Source organism: Passer domesticus, chromosome 10 (genome assembly GCF_036417665.1).
Source record: "Passer domesticus isolate bPasDom1 chromosome 10, bPasDom1.hap1, whole genome shotgun sequence".
NCBI classification, from domain to species: Eukaryota; Metazoa; Chordata; class Aves; order Passeriformes; family Passeridae; genus Passer; species Passer domesticus.
In genome coordinates, this window is record NC_087483.1 from 12,143,583 (window position 1) to 12,159,412 (window position 15,830).

General features: G+C 36.6%; 1 long non-coding RNA gene across 3 annotated transcripts in view; it reads right to left on the minus strand.

Annotated features, from left to right (window-relative positions):
- The window catches only part of LOC135308612 (uncharacterized), a 126,801-nt gene that overhangs the window by 5,158 nt on the left and 105,813 nt on the right, over positions 1 to 15,830 (minus strand). Inside the window, exon 4 of one of the 3 annotated variants that reach the window (XR_010368997.1) lies at positions 4,487 to 4,579. This is a non-coding gene — a long non-coding RNA (uncharacterized LOC135308612). Of the gene's footprint in view, positions 1 to 4,486; positions 4,580 to 13,613; positions 14,382 to 15,830 lie in introns of those variants that run through there. The other 2 variants (XR_010368999.1, XR_010369005.1) reach the window with 2 other exon arrangements.

Genomic DNA, 15,830 nt, shown 5'->3' on the forward strand with positions numbered 1-15,830 from the left:
AACTCAAATTCTCCTACTTAATTCAAATTTACTCAGTCCCTTTAGAATCCTGTGTTATAGACTGAAGGTTGCTTCAGAGAGCTGTGTCTAAGCAGTATTAGAACATGGAATGGATTTTAATTCTATAAAGCCACAAACCAAAAGCTTCAGCTTCTGCATGGTCTCATGCTCACTGTGCTATGGATGGATATGTGTGCTGGATCCCCAAAATCTACATCCCATTCCCTTCCCTCGGCTTTTTACTCAACTGGAATAAATGCAGCAAGCAAAATAAATACCACAAGAACACTTAAGCCATCTGTTTCTTTACAGTAGGAATGTAAATCTTTATCTGTTCAAAATATTGTTTTGGAAACTGGAGGTCTCACAGATTAGGCAGGTGCCAGAGAATCTCTGCAAGGGCTGAGCAAAGTCTCTTCACTTGACACACATTTTCACGGTGGTTGAACAAGCAACTGCAATTTCATGGTTTGTTCAATTTTCAAGGTATCTTATCCAGAAATAATAGCAAAAATACATGTTCATTCATAAATATTTTTCTACTTCTTACTGTTTGCAGCAAAATATTGGTATTTGATTTACCTGGATACAGTTTCCACTAAAAACTAGGTTGGCATGAGGACTGTGTCAACCTCCTAATCTGAGTCTAAGAATTGTGGAATTGCACTCACATAGCAGCACTTGTGTGGGAAGTAAAATTAGGAAACCACAAACCAAAAATTTTGCTAAGATTTTTCTAAATGGATAATGCCCCCTACAGTTTGACTATTTCTAAGTTGTCCGTATTTTACTTGGAATTTTCCTGATACTCTGTCACTGTTCAGACACTGGAAATAATAATCCTGTATGAATGACTGAGTGAAAACATGACTTGAGAGATTATTTTAACAGAGATCCTGTGAGCACCTTGTCAGCTGTCCCTCTGTACACATATGAGACAAAACAAAACATAAACTCCTGTTTCCCTATGTTCCCCACTCTGTCTAACAGATATCAATTCAATATTCATCTGGGTTTCTTTTAGAGGGAAACAAAAAACAAAACCTGTTTTAATTGTTTGGTCATCTGCTCTGTGGATGGTTTCTTCATCCTTTTCACACACATTTTGGAGTCATGGTTTGTGAACACTGCTAATCAACCCAGCTACCAGCTGCCGCTTTGGTTTCATCAGCAGGCTGGTGCACTGGGTTTGGGTAATCTTGTTTATGTATTGATCTTTCTCTTGAAGCTAAGACTCTTCTATCAAAAAATCATGAACCTGATGTTTCAAATTTAAACAGCTGCAGAGTCATTAATTAAAAAGTAATGCATGGTAGTAATTTAAAATATGTGCTTGAATATTTATGTACCCCTCTGAACTAGAAAGTAAGTACACAGCGCTCATTAACAGAGATTTAATTTAATTTGTCAATTTTTTTGAGTTAAATTTTACTAGATTAAAAACCAACAGTAAACAAGGAAAGAAACAGCTGCAGCTACAGCTGCTGCTTTGTAGCCGCTTCAGTTTGGCTCTCCCCAACATGTCCATGTAACTTATAAATCACATCAAAAGATACATTAAAAAATGAGAAGTTGTGCAAGTGTGGAGGAGGAAGAAGAGAGAGAGAGAGAGATGGTGCTTAGCAGGACATGAATTTCTTACCAATAAATTGTCATTTGAAAAACAGCAGGTGACAATGTAATAAAAATTGTGCAGAGAGCTGAAATGAATACAAATGCCAGGAATACACTGGAATTGTCCAGCAGTTCCGCTCTGCAGTGAGCCTGCTTGACAACCATTGCTGTGCAGCAGGCATAAACTATTCAGCAGAATTAAATATTTAGCTGTGCATCACCATATCTCAGTCCTGGGCCCTTGTGAGCCCACCTTTTAGCAAACTGACAGTTCTGAGGCAGCACCATGGGGCCATTAATTGCTGCTGTGGTGGTGGCCCCAGCACGAGCAGAGCCTTGCACTGTGCAGCAGAATGTTTGCAGGAGAAGTGTTGTGGTTTGCAGAGTTGGGCTCTCTTTGAACAGTGCTACCACTGAGCACAATTAGAAATAAAACACCACGTATTTAGAAAAGGGAGTATGAAGGGTGATGTGGGTTAAGGTCAACTGAAAATGTTTCACTGCAGTGGCTCATGCCGGAGCCTCTCAGACAAACAAGCAGCAGCTCAAAGCAAATGGAATGGTTAAATGAACAGCTCTGAAATGAGAGCCTGAGACAAGCATTCATGTGCTGCAGACACAGCACTCTCCACGTGTGCCCAATACAACATGTCAAGGTACCATCAAATCAAGCACTTGGGTGCCATGAAATCTCCAAGCAGAGAGTTGTGTACTGTCAGACAGCTAAAACCCCTTTTGATTTGTTCTAACTAGTAAAATTCTAATTTCTGAGAGAAACAAAATACACAAGGGTGTTTAAAACAGAAAAGCTGAAATGCAAAGCTGAAGGAAAATCAGTGTTTGTAAGATCAAGTGTAAAAAAGAAGAGACATAGTCAAGAAAATACATTCCCTCAGAATCCTCTTTCCGAAGGAAAATAAAACTTCCTACAAAAAATGTGAGATTTAATAATAAAATAAGGGGGGAAAAATTAGAAAATATTTCCTATAATACATTAAGTAGTCAGCTGTGTTCAGTTTGAACATCCTGACTTGCTCTTGCCTCGGTAGTACAAGTGTGTTAATTGTTCCCTTTGGAGAGGAACCACCTTTTTTGACAAAAAAAGTTAAATAGCTTTTGCATGTTTTGTACTACAGTTGTTCTACAAATCCCCAGCAAAATACTTTTATTTTTCATACTTGTTAAACTGACATGGGGACCCCCAAAAAAAATTGAATTATTGCAGCAATTAATAATTGCAGATAGTTCTACACAAGCACAGCTCTGAGAACTACAACTCCCTCTGTGATAAAGAAAAATATATGAGTATGGCCTGGAAAAATTAAAATAATTTTAATAACTAAAGAGTTATAGTAGTAAAATGTAGAACAAAATTATGTTCTACAGTTGCAAACCATAAGAACAAGTTATAAATGTAACTCTATTAAGGCCCTATTTCTTTTTTAAGCCTAAGGCAGTTTAAAAGACAGGGAGGGAGAAGGCATACATGAAATAATGCATTGGTTAGGTCACGAATTCCTTTCTACAGATTTGTATGCTGATGATATTAGATGGTAGAGTCAATCTCAGCAGAAAAATGCAGGTCAAGTATTTTGGCATGAGATTCATACTTTTTAATTTTCTGTCCAATCTACATTCCATGCAGTCTTGTATCATCAGCTTCCAGTAATTCTCTTTTCATCCTTTACTGCAGCCTTTAAGTTTTTCTTTAAGAATTTGTTATAACATTACAGGTTTCAATAAACCAGACCAATAACTTCCTACCTCAGTAAATTTGTTATCTATTACCATATCCAGTTTGATATATATATTTCATTTTTTATTTTTTTCAAAGAGCACTTTTATTGCAGTTTCAGTATTCTGGAATGGAAATTGTCTATCTCCTCTTCATCCTTATTATGACACTTAATTTCCTTTTTTCCAGATATGCTTATTTTCATTTCAGCAGTTATCCTGTCTCCATCCTCATGCTCCATGTTATCACCCTGGCTGGAAACTGAGGTAATGTATTCCTTTAGTTCAGGCACAATATCTTGATCAGCTCCAATCTCACCCTTATTGTCCAAACATGGACACACCATTTTATCTTATGACTAAAATATCATTTAATCAGTTTTAATTTCCCTCCTAAAATATAGTTGTGTTTTTTCTCTTGACAATTATTGCCTATGTCTGATAGCCCCTCACTTTTAAGATCTAGCTTTCTATGGGGTACATCTTCCTCTGTGGGCTGCTTGTAATTTTCCTTATATCCTTTCTGAGACAGTAATTCTTCCATTTATCACTGCACTTTGCCCCTCAGGGAAAGTTCCCTTCAGGCAAAGTTCCTTTCCCTTCATTGCCTTCCCACTCCCTTCTGGAATACAATACAGAATGGGTTATTTTCAGTGCTATGCTCCCACCACAAATATTTGCCATGAGTCACTCATAGCTGTTGCAAAATGCCTCTAAGTTTCTTGACTGGACAACTGAATAATTTTAAAAGAGAAAAAGTAGAAATATGTAAAGTCTACTCCCTGTAATAATAGCCAAACAAAAATAAAAGAATGATACCTCAATATCATCCATCACACACACACACAAAAAAAAAAACAACAAAGTTAGACAACATAGACTTTTTAAAGAATACAGAGGAATAAAACATCCAGCAGTGAGTTAACAATTTTGGGCTACATTTGGAAGGTTCAGTAATGAAAACTCTTTTGTTAAATAATGTTTTCCATTTTTGCAAACATGATTTCCCTTAAATTTTTCACTTTGTAACAAAACAGTAATCTGATTAAAGTTGCTATAATGCTACAATGACTTCTGAAAAGAAAATCACTTTCAAGGACAGGAATTTATCAATAGATAAGGGCAGATGTTTGCATACCTTTCTTTTCCCAGCTGTGCCAGCTCAAATAGTATCTACAGACTAAGCAGCTCCTCTTTCTCTCTGCATCAGGATGAAGACAGTGAATTGTACCTGGAAAGTTTTCCAAGTGTTCCATTACAATTGTTGTATTTTATATTAAATAGAAATTTCTCTTTCAGAGAACAGTTCCTGTGTAGGAGCTGTATCCTTATGGTGTCCTTTAAGGAGCACAAACAGCATCTATTGCACACAAAATGAGAAAACCCGAATCTTTTTGCCATGATTTACAGTGGGAGAGTCTCCTGACTAGGTTAGGAGTATTCTCAGCCATAATCTCTCTCCAATGCTACATTTTCAAAGCTCCACCTTTGTTATTTCACACTGGAGCAATGCCTCTGCCCTTCCTACACAGGGCCAAGAGCTCTGAACCATCATGCATCTCATGCTGCAGCCAACTGTTTCTCCTGGCTGAAATCCTCTATTTTGCTTCCTCCAAATATCCCTCAGCTATCTTAATGTAACAGGCAGTTTATCCTAAAATTGGATCAGCATTAGCTTCTGCACAGACTGTGCCATTTCAGTTTGAGCTGATGGTCCTTCTGGTGAGTTTGTTGCTTGATCAAATTCCCAAGAGAAATTTAACCAGGATGCACAAGAAATTTCACTGCGAGAAGATCAGGGGTAAGAGAAGTTTTTGCGAGTATAATTTAGATTGTAGTGAATTTATATTTTACTGCAAGCACTTCTAGGTCCTAGACCTCATTTCATAGCAGATCTTCAGTATTTATTTCAGTTTTGTCCGAGTACAAAACCTTGACAAGCACAGCAGGGGAAAAGGTTGTTCAGGTTATTTGTCCTTTGCCATTTTAAACATTATGTTTGTGACTTACATGCAATTCTGCACCACTAGACAAAATATTGGCCATACATTTTTAAAATAAACAGCAAGGGAAAATATCTAAATAAATATCAGAATAAATATCAGAATATACCTAAATAAATTTCCTAAATACATTTCCAAGGATACTATCTAAATAAATACTGTATAAGTAAATACAGGAGAATATGATGAGTTTGTTTAAAGGTCCATCATGTTGAACAGTGATCCCTATGAATTTTAAGCTCTACTGGTCTCAAACCAAAGTACAAAACTGCCTCCTCCCTCCATTCTTGTCATTGATCTAATGGAGAAACCTGGTTTTTAGATTATGCCTTTCTGAAAATTTCTCTTCAATACACTGTTAGGGTGAGATGCCTTTAATAAGGAGTTAACACCATGGAAAATCAGGTTAAATAAACCCCCAAAGATGTTCCTACAATTGCTTTTGCTTCTTAGAATTTGCCATCTTGCATTGTTAAATGGACACCCAAAAATAAAACTAGAAAGACAGATCAGCTTTCTATTATTATATTATCTTTAAAGAAAGGATCACCAAAAAGAGAAGTGGGGAATCATACAGTTGAGATTTCTAGACTGTTGCAAATTTCACCTTTCAAAAATCAGAATCTCCTTAAGCTTTTGGGCATTATTAATAAAGAGACATCAACCAGGCAAAATGCCTGCAGCCCTGCTGCTGCTTCAGAGCTCTTAAGCACTCTGCACCTGTTCAGCCACCTTTGCACCTCACCTGCTAATTTCAGCCACAACACATTTAGAAATCATGCTAGAAAGAGAAATCCAGCATGTTCTTCTCCTATTTATCACAAACAAATGCACCATTGGCTGGTCTTGAAATAAGATTTCATTTTCGAGATCTCACCCATTTTAAAAGAAGTCCAATAAAATACTGCACAATGAGCCTCAGATTAGATAGACTCTGCAGTAATGTTTGTATATGAAAATATCCTGTGCAGCCTGTAATAAATTTTCTGGTTTTTGAGAAGAGTTTTTTCCAATAGCCCTTCTGGAAAATTTAATTTTAGAATGACACACTGAGAAATCCATGCCCCATCACATAACACTATCCTCAACATGCATTAGTACACATACACACACATATATACAATATATATATGTATTGGAGTATTTCCACATATTTTCCAATATTAATAATGCATATTTATCACTATTTTCTGATTATTTGGAGAGGAATGTTCTTTTCCAGGAGGCTTGCACAAAAGAGACAAACTTTAACACCTGAAGTTTCCCTTCAAAAGATGTTTGTTTCTTAGAAGAGATATTCCCAAAGTGGTTTTAAATATCTTAGCAGTTATAGATGCTTTATGCAGTATTTAGGTAGAAAAATCAGAACTTGGCTCATGATTTACTTGCTCATCAATCTGACAATACCCACAGGGAAAGCTCACAGTGAAGAACACAAGACCACCACAACAATGCAAAATGCTGCTGGATTAGTTCATTTAATGCACATCAGCAGTTTAAGTTAAGCTAACTGACTTTACTGCAACTAAGCTACATTTACCACTTGGAAAATGAATTTGTCAGCTTCTGCTAGAGATCCTGGGCCATACTCTGAACCCAGAGAAGGAAAGCACAAGACAGAAACATTCTAAATCCAGATTTTGAATGTTTGTATAGTCACCCTTTCTCTCAGAAATCACCTGCTCCCTCCATTCTACCCCCAAGTGCTAAAAGCCTCATTAAGTTGCAGGTAAGAACTTCCCCAGTATCAGAAGTTCTTGTCGCTTTAAACCAGGTACTTTTTCTAACGACTAAATACTGAAACATTATTTAGTCCATTAAAGAGTCTCTGATCACAGGAGGGGCTGATTTAACAGCTCTCTATAGAGTGAAGCTTCAGCAATACCCCTGGATTTTTACAGCTCTCTCACCAGTGGTCTGGTTGGGAATTGTGACCTAGAGGAAATGTTTCAGAAGTTCTTCAGGGTTACAGAGCACAAGAATTAAATCTCCAGCTGGTGTTGCCAATAAAGGGTTTTTATCCATTCCAATACTGGAAAGATATTATCTTAATAAGATATAATGTCTTCAACACTAAGGACTGTCAGTTAAGGAGAAATTTGCATGGAACACTTGTTTTCACCATAAAACTCATGAATAAAAGAAGAGCAGAATGACTAACATGTTCAATCAATATTATAATTACTAGGGGTCAATTAAAGAGGTTTTGGCCATTAGTTTCAAACACGTCTTCTCTCAAATAAAGATGCTCCTTGTGACAGTATATACAATGCCAAATATCTAAACAGAAACATCCCATGAAGATTGCCTTGCTTTTCAAAGCTGCTGGTTTTTCCTTTAAAATATACTGCAGCTTACATACCATAACATATTTTGTTCACAATATTACAGGTATTTAAAATTAATTTTAACATTTTAATTTTTTCCTGAAATATATAGATTTTATTTTAAAATCCTATAAAAACTACATAAAAATCCATTCAAAACCCTGAATTAAGCATTCATATATATGGAATTCTAAAATGCCTGTACATGGTCTCTATAAAATCTGATTTCACGGAATCTGTTGAAGAACAATTTGGGTAACATTCCTCAAATCAAGAAGCTATGAATGCAACTGTTGATGCTTTTAAGGAACTAAGCTTAACACTACTTCAACAATCAGAATTACATGTTTATTTCAGCATTTGAATTCTCTATTATTTCTTCCTTTCTTGAAAGCATTATCATCTCAAAGCTAGAATATTATGGAAAAAAGAAATCCAATTTAGACACTTTGCCCTTGGAATTAGATTATAATTACATTCAGGGTGGTTATTTTTCCACTAACAAATGCAAAGATAATGAAACTGAAGCAATGAAAAGGTGCAGCCCACAAATAAAGACCAACTTTCTCTAATTCTTGAGGTTATCTCCAGAAGTACATGATTGTTTTCAGATTTTAATTCCTACAAAGTGTATCCAAAGAATAACGTTCTCTCAACCACAATGACATAACAGATTTTCAGTCCATACCAACTGTTACAGCTCCATTGACAACACAAATGTTTATATGGGGCACCCAAGAGTCTTAAAATGGAAAAACACTGAATTTCATTGCCTCTCTCCTACCGCCTGACCTTCAGTCAGTTTGCAGAGGCACCAACATGATTCAATCCACAATACCATATGCTGCTTTAGCTCTTAGCTTATGATTAAGTTACACTTTTAAAAGCTGAAAAAGCTTTTGATCTAGATATGCCACTGTTCCTGCTACTGAAATGCAAGCATTTCCCATTTAGATTCTTCTGGTCTTTCCATCCTATTTCAGTGTCTACTTCAACATTTTTAGTAAGGTGATTGTTTCCTGAGGACCTTACAACAAGACATTTCTTGCTCATATTCAGATGAATAGTTCATTAATATTCCTATGCCCTTCACAGAAAGTTGTTTTTATGTTCTAATCATCTTTCCAGCGGCCAAAAACATAAACCAGGTCATTACGAGTTAATTCAAATCAATGTCCAATGACTTTCTAATTTTCATTTCACACTTGATAGCCTTAGTGTCAGCTTTTGGCAACAGTTCCACTGAAATATTCTTATCAGATATTTTGGGAAGTTTTTTCATCCTTCTGAAACCATGTCTAATCAAGAGGGCAGCAGCACAAACACCCACTATTTCATAGGAAAATGCCTGGAAGTTGGAACTGTCTTTAATTTAAACATCTCAGCTCTAAAGCTTCTCAAGGATTTATGCTGAGTAAATGCAGGACAGGAAAACGTCAATAAAGATTCAGGCTTAAATTCCATTTGGAGCACACTTTCAGTTCTGTTTACTTGCGGGATGTGCTAAGAAACAACACCACCAGGGAAAGAAAGGGATGCATTTATGGCTTATGTAGCACAGACCATACAAGGACTTTAGGACTCCAAGTGTTTCTGAAAATCGTTCTTGTGGGTTTGGAATTAGTGCTTGAAGAAAGGATTAGTGCACTCTGTCACTATAGGATTTTATTTTCCTTCTGTTAAATTGGGCAGTAAAACTTCCATTCCCAAAAGGATTTTAGAGATTAATGAGTGCCATACTCTTCAAACAAGCATGCATTACTCTGTTCTATTGGGAAAAAATAAAATTCTATTTTGGTGGTGCTCTTCCTCTACAATCCTTATATTTAAAGGATATTTAACTACATCTTTCTTAATTTTAGTTTACTAAATAATGATTGAAAAAAAATACATTTTTGAGGTATACTTTGACTTTTATCTCCAGATTTAGAATATTATTTTCATTTGGGTTGTGGGGGATTTTGGTTGGTTGGTTGGCCATCTTCTTTATGATGTATAAACCCTGTGTTCTCAGATGGAGAATTAAAAACCCAGTGTTGTTTTCAATCTTTAGACAACTTCTGCTAATCTAAAAGGTTCTCACAATTCTCTGAAGGCTGTACTGAATTTTTTTGGTTATTCCAAATATAACTCAACTCACTCTTTTATAGATTCCTTATTTTACAACATTCTTCCCAAAACACTTCTAAAACAAAGGGATAAACTTCATTTTCATTCATCCTACCCTTACACTTCTGGGCAAACCTTTAATGATTTAATTATGTCTGTCATTCCTAATTGGTTTCAGACTCACCTGGTTAAAAATGGTGGACTGGGATGGTTTGGATCTGAGGCTCCTTGGGGATTTTATTTTCCCCGAGCACAAGGGGGGATTCTGTGGTATCTAGAAATCACCATGCTATTCCAAGGAGACAAATTCATGATTTATTATGTAATAACACCCAAGTAAGCTGTTCATACGAATTTAATTACTGCTTACAAGTATAACATGAATCAGAGCATTGGTTTCATATTATTCTGTTTTTGATTTTTTTCCGGTTTAAACACCTATTACATTACTAAATTTTGGACTCTTGTGGGATGAAGTTACTCTAAGGCTCTACATAATTATTTTACTACCACTTTTACATTCAGTTTCATTTGTTTCTTTTAGTCTAACACTCCTTACTTTTTAGATTGCTGTACTCAAACTACTACCATGTCACTGTGGAAAAAAAGAAGTTTCTGTGTTTATAAAATTTTGAATCTTTCCTCTGTTCTGTGTAATTTTTTCTTTTCTGCTGTTTGAAATCTTGAAAATGAGATCTCATTATTAATTGCTAATTAATTTCAACATTAATCTGAAAAATACTTTGAGAATTTCTTCATTGACTCATATGGATCTCACATGGTATAGCCTCAAGGGCAGATATATCAATGAACAATATTAATGTGAAGGTTTTTGATGCAAAAGTTTGGACACAACTATTGCAAATGTTATGTATTAATACTCTACTACTCAGATTTAAATTCAAGATCAGAGGAAGAAGAACTGAAAGATCACTTGAAAAGGCTTCAAGATGAAAGTATGCAGCTGTCAAAAAAACACCCCCAATTCTGTTTAACATCCAATTCCACCCCTCTCTCCCCCCATCATTTTAAAATTAGGAAGCCAGTGTGAAATGATTAATTAACCCTTTAGGTGGAATTCTATTTGGAAAATGTGGAATAGCAGTAGGTTATGCTTTGGCCCTTTTCTAAAGAGTGAAATGCTTTGTAAAGTGTAGTTTACACTAAAGTTGTGCTTTGGTTCTGGTCACTGATACATACGCAAAGACCAGCAAATAAATCAAGATCATATCACCAGTCTAGGTCTCAATCCAGAACATATTTTAAGCAAATAAATTTCCATCCTCCCCTTCCCTCCCTAGCCAATTTCCATAGTCCATCCATTAGCATTGGTCAGGACTTTGCAGAAATATTTTTTTCAGTAAAAGTATTTGAATGGAGAGAGAATTTTGGAGTGTTTTTTGCATACAACAGAGTATAGAGAAGACAAAAATAAGAGAAATCAACTTTCTAAATGTGATCACTCTCTATGATTGCAGTTCTGTCCAAATATGTGCTTCACCAATTTTTTTTTTTAAATTTACAGACACACATGATATGCTTGATATGTTCTGTAACCAAATAAACTACACAATGGACTTTCTCCTTTTTACATAAAGCAGCTATTCCTAGCTCCTCTAAAGCATTTATATTTAATTTAAAGCCCAGCACAGGGTTTCTAAGTGTGTATTCCTGACTTCAGAGGGATGCATGAAGCCATACATACCCCAGAACACACTCTGCTCTAATTTAGCTAGCTTTTGCTTATGGATCATATCCAATAGTGATGTTCAGGGACAAAAAAATACCCATAAAAGGACCATGTACTTCAGAAACATTGGGAACCAAGTGAGATAAAAATAAATCATAGACTTACCCTTTTAAGATATGGACACCAAGCTTCATGGTCAATAAAGCATTATTATGTCTTTGACAAGTATTGTGTTAAATTAATGAAACATAAATTTCTTTGTATGTAACGTATGAAGAGGAAGTTTCTCTACAGTGTAAAGGTTCCTCTGTCTACTGCCTTAGGTCAACTGTGTGCTGGGTTCTTTAAATAAGAGGTTGGGGTTTGTGTTCCATTAGACTTCTCTGTGAATTATAAGGCTGAAGCACAACAGTGGGCATTTAGGCCTCAAGATATCAATATTTCCATCAAGGAGATTTGGAGCAAACAGTGCATTGACAAGAGATTTATATACGTGAAAAACATTTTGCAATAATTTAGTATACATAGAAGCTGTAATTATTTGAAGATTTTTCAGTATAAAACCTCTGAAGTCTCTTTCATGTCTCTGGAACATGAAAAGTCCACATTTTCTTCTGCTCTATGGATAAGGAATTTTCAGAAGTGCTCTATGCCCATTTTCTCCCAGGCTGAGGAACCAGATGGCTTAGATCTACTTCTTTATAAAAATTTCAATTCCCTGCTGCATATTGCTCATTAGGTTTAGTATGGCAAAACTAGTACCATGAACTAGTACTGAAATCAGGAATTGCTTGAGAGAACTTTGCAGTCTGTGGAAAGATTCTCACTGCTGTGTTGCTAAAAAATTAATTTGATTCTTCATTAATTATAAGTGAACACATATCTTATTTTAAACTATCATGACAATACAATAAAATGATGTTTGGGATGAATAACAGCATAATACTGAATTTTTAAAACACCCCTTCTGAGAGTAGTGTAGGAGGGAATGTAAACTGTGATGGAACTGCCATATGGTGAGCTCTTAGTGCCAGCATGAACTGAATCCCCCAAAGCAGCATTTTTCTCTTAAACAATAGGGAGAAAAAAGGAAACCTGCTTGTGTGGAGAAAGAAAAGCCAACACCAATTCACGTCAGAACTGATCTCTGTAGAAGTTATCTATAGTGATACCAAACCTTCTTTTCTAAGGAAGTTATCCTTGAAAGTACTTTCTGTCCTGAGCATTAAGTCTGCATAGATGCTGTCAGACAATGAAGGATTTCAATCCTGCAGTCTCCAGTGCTTTTGCCTTGCTTCTGGCCCTTGCTGCTCCATTGCTTTCTCTCCCCTAGCTAAGGAAACAGCACCTCAGCAGCTCTTCCACAGAGGGCTCCCCTGGGCTCCGACCCGGCCATTTCCCTCTCTTTATCATGGGAGTATTCTGCAAGGTCAGAAGTAAAGACACACTCAGCCTCTCCCCTGCAATGCCACAAGCATGAAATCCATAGAAGAAAGAACATTGATTATATCTATGGGATATTATGGGAGCACTGATGTCCTGGAATGCATCACGTGCTCCACAGAAACTTCCACATCCCACTACAACACTACAGTTTGTAATATGTGTCCTCTCAAATATCTGGCTGCAAAACAAGAGAGTTAGTCATCCCCCATTAAACCTAACTGAGCAGAACAAGGTCCCTCTGAGCCTTTCTGGGCAGCAAGAAATTCAAATTATTCTGTGAAGGCCTGACCTTGCTGTCCCACTGAGCGATACAGAAGAATTCTGTTGACTCCAGAGGAGTTTTATTTAGCTCTTGATAAAATAATTTTTTTCAAAATGTACCTGTTTAGATACTATCCTTAAATACATCTGCCACTGGGAACACTGAACCAAAAAATACTTACAGCATTTCTTAAGCCTCAAGGTGGGCAAGTGCATTTAATTTTCCCCATGAAAAAGTAGAATTCACCAGAGCACCTTCAGCATTTTCAAGAGATGGGGAAACGGAGTATTGCTACCTTAAGAGAGAGTTCCCTGCAAATCAATGTTTGCTTCAGATACATCAAGAAAAGAATCTCTCTAATTTTCTCCAAACCAAAAGATGGTAAAGTACAGAAATTCTAGGTACATTTAAAAAGAAAATTATTCTATCTTATCCCTGTCGGATTTGCAATGAGAAAGCTATGTAATGAAAAACTTAAAATATACATTACAGGATGATTTATACTTATTTGTATACTTATTATAAGAATATTTGTTTTACAGGGAAAATTAAGACAGCGCCATCTGCTCCAAGAAGCAGGACACTGAAAAGAAGCCTATTGGGCACATGTTCAACACATACTAGGCACTAATAAACAGCTCACAGATGCACATATTTTGGTCAACCAGAAAAATATTGGATATTCCTTACTAGAACATTCATTCATACAATTTTCTCAGCTTTGTATGCATGATAAAAATGTGGACAAATATACCAAAAAGTGAAATATTGCTCTTTAAATTAATCTTTTCTGAAGGAGAGGGGAAGAGAGATTACTTGAATAATGGAAAAAGAAAAGCAAAACAAGCCTTACAAAAATTTTCAGAGCTGTTTTCTTTAGCTTAAAAGGTAGTGACTTAAGGTTTAATTTGGATACCCAGTATCAAGCTTCATGAGTCCAATAAACTGGAATGTTAAATGTCTTGAGAAAAGCCACTCCAATGACATTTCTGTTTTGACCCGAGGCTGAGACAGAAACCACATAGAATTAGGCTATTGAACTGGATATTTCAGAGTTTTAAAGGAGTGTTGGTTTGGCATAAGGGGATCCTGTATTACAGGAACTGGTTCATGCGTCTGTATTCATTCCCAAGCTTTTCTCTGTATAATGCATCTGTCTTCTTAACACAAAGTCAGCCCTGGGAATGCCTGGAGACCTAGGAAATGAAATAAATTTCATTTTATTCAGAAGAAGTAAATAAGAAGAGAGAAGGGTTTAGAAAGCCTACTGTTGTGGGAAGTCTCAAGAAAAGTAGAAATGTTCTAAAAATAAGAATCTTTTTGCTATTCTTTAACAAATATTGATTTTCCTTTCATGTAAACAGCATCCATTAGGCTAAATTAATTTTTTCTTCACATTTCTTTCTTGTTTTTGATGTGAGCATTCCCCATGCAGTCTGTTCAAAAGGAGATTTTCAGTTTTGTGGTCTCAGGAGTCTGTGACAGATGAACAGAGCCAGCCCCAGGGCAGATAGCTCTGCTCCCACAGTGCCAAACAGCTGGGAAAGCAGGGTTTTCCAAACTGTGTCTCAAAACCCATCTGGGAAGAGAGAATTCAAGCAGCGTTACAAAGGAAAACAATATAAATGAAAAGCAGGAACAATTGAAAGCAGTGACTCAGCTCCCTGGGCAAGGGCAGGGCTTTGCAGGGTGGAGTTTCTCCATCGTGCTTCTCTCCCTGAGCCAGGAGCTGCTGATTTCTGTTACCTGCTCCTGGTTTTCTAGGGATTTTCTAGTTCAGGGGACTAAGTGTGCATTGTGGCAGCCAGAAATTACACCTGTTTTGTGGGGTTTTTTTGGCTTTTTTTTTTTTTTCAACACTAAAACCACTGATGTCCTGACTAAATACTGCAGGGAGACATGTAAACCAAGATCCTGACTGTTGGAAATTGTGTGAAGTCCTAGTGGAAAGGAACAAGTGGTGTGGCCAGGAGGGCAGTACCAAAGGCAGGAACTGTTCTGCTTTTGGTGGATGCAGACCAGGACAGAGCTCAGTGCTCTCAGTGAAGTCCCTGGACTTTCCCAGTCCCTTTTCCTGCCCCTGTTTTTACAGCCACCGACTTGCCTGCTCAGCCTTGTGGGCTCTGTGTCAAGTAAGGAGAAAAGCTGATCTCTGAGGCAATCAGGACCAGCATTTTTGCTAGAGCTGGGCAATATTTGGGGGTTTGTTTGTCCACATGAGCCAGGAACAGAAGGAGTAAGTCAGCCAAAATCAGAACAGAAAATTAGGTGTATGAGAAAATTGATCCTGGAGAAAGATGGGGAGGAACAGAACTTACCTAGCTGAAAGAGGGAATTATGTTTTTCACCTATTTCTGATTTTTTTTTTTTTTGTTCCAGAATTCATAACTCACATAAACTTTGAGGGAAGGATAAATAGAGGCAATTCTTGGAAACCAAAACTGAGAAAAGATTTCTGTAAACTCCTTAACTGGAAACTACTGGTTACAGTCGCACTCTAATCTGAACAGAATTGCACAAGCTTGTTTCTTTTAGGAAAATAAGCTGAAATTCATAATCATTTCCAAATGCATTAAACAGCCAGCACATTTCCCAAAGTGCTCATTCATTTTAGAAAGATCAGCAAACTATAGAGTGAAATCAAT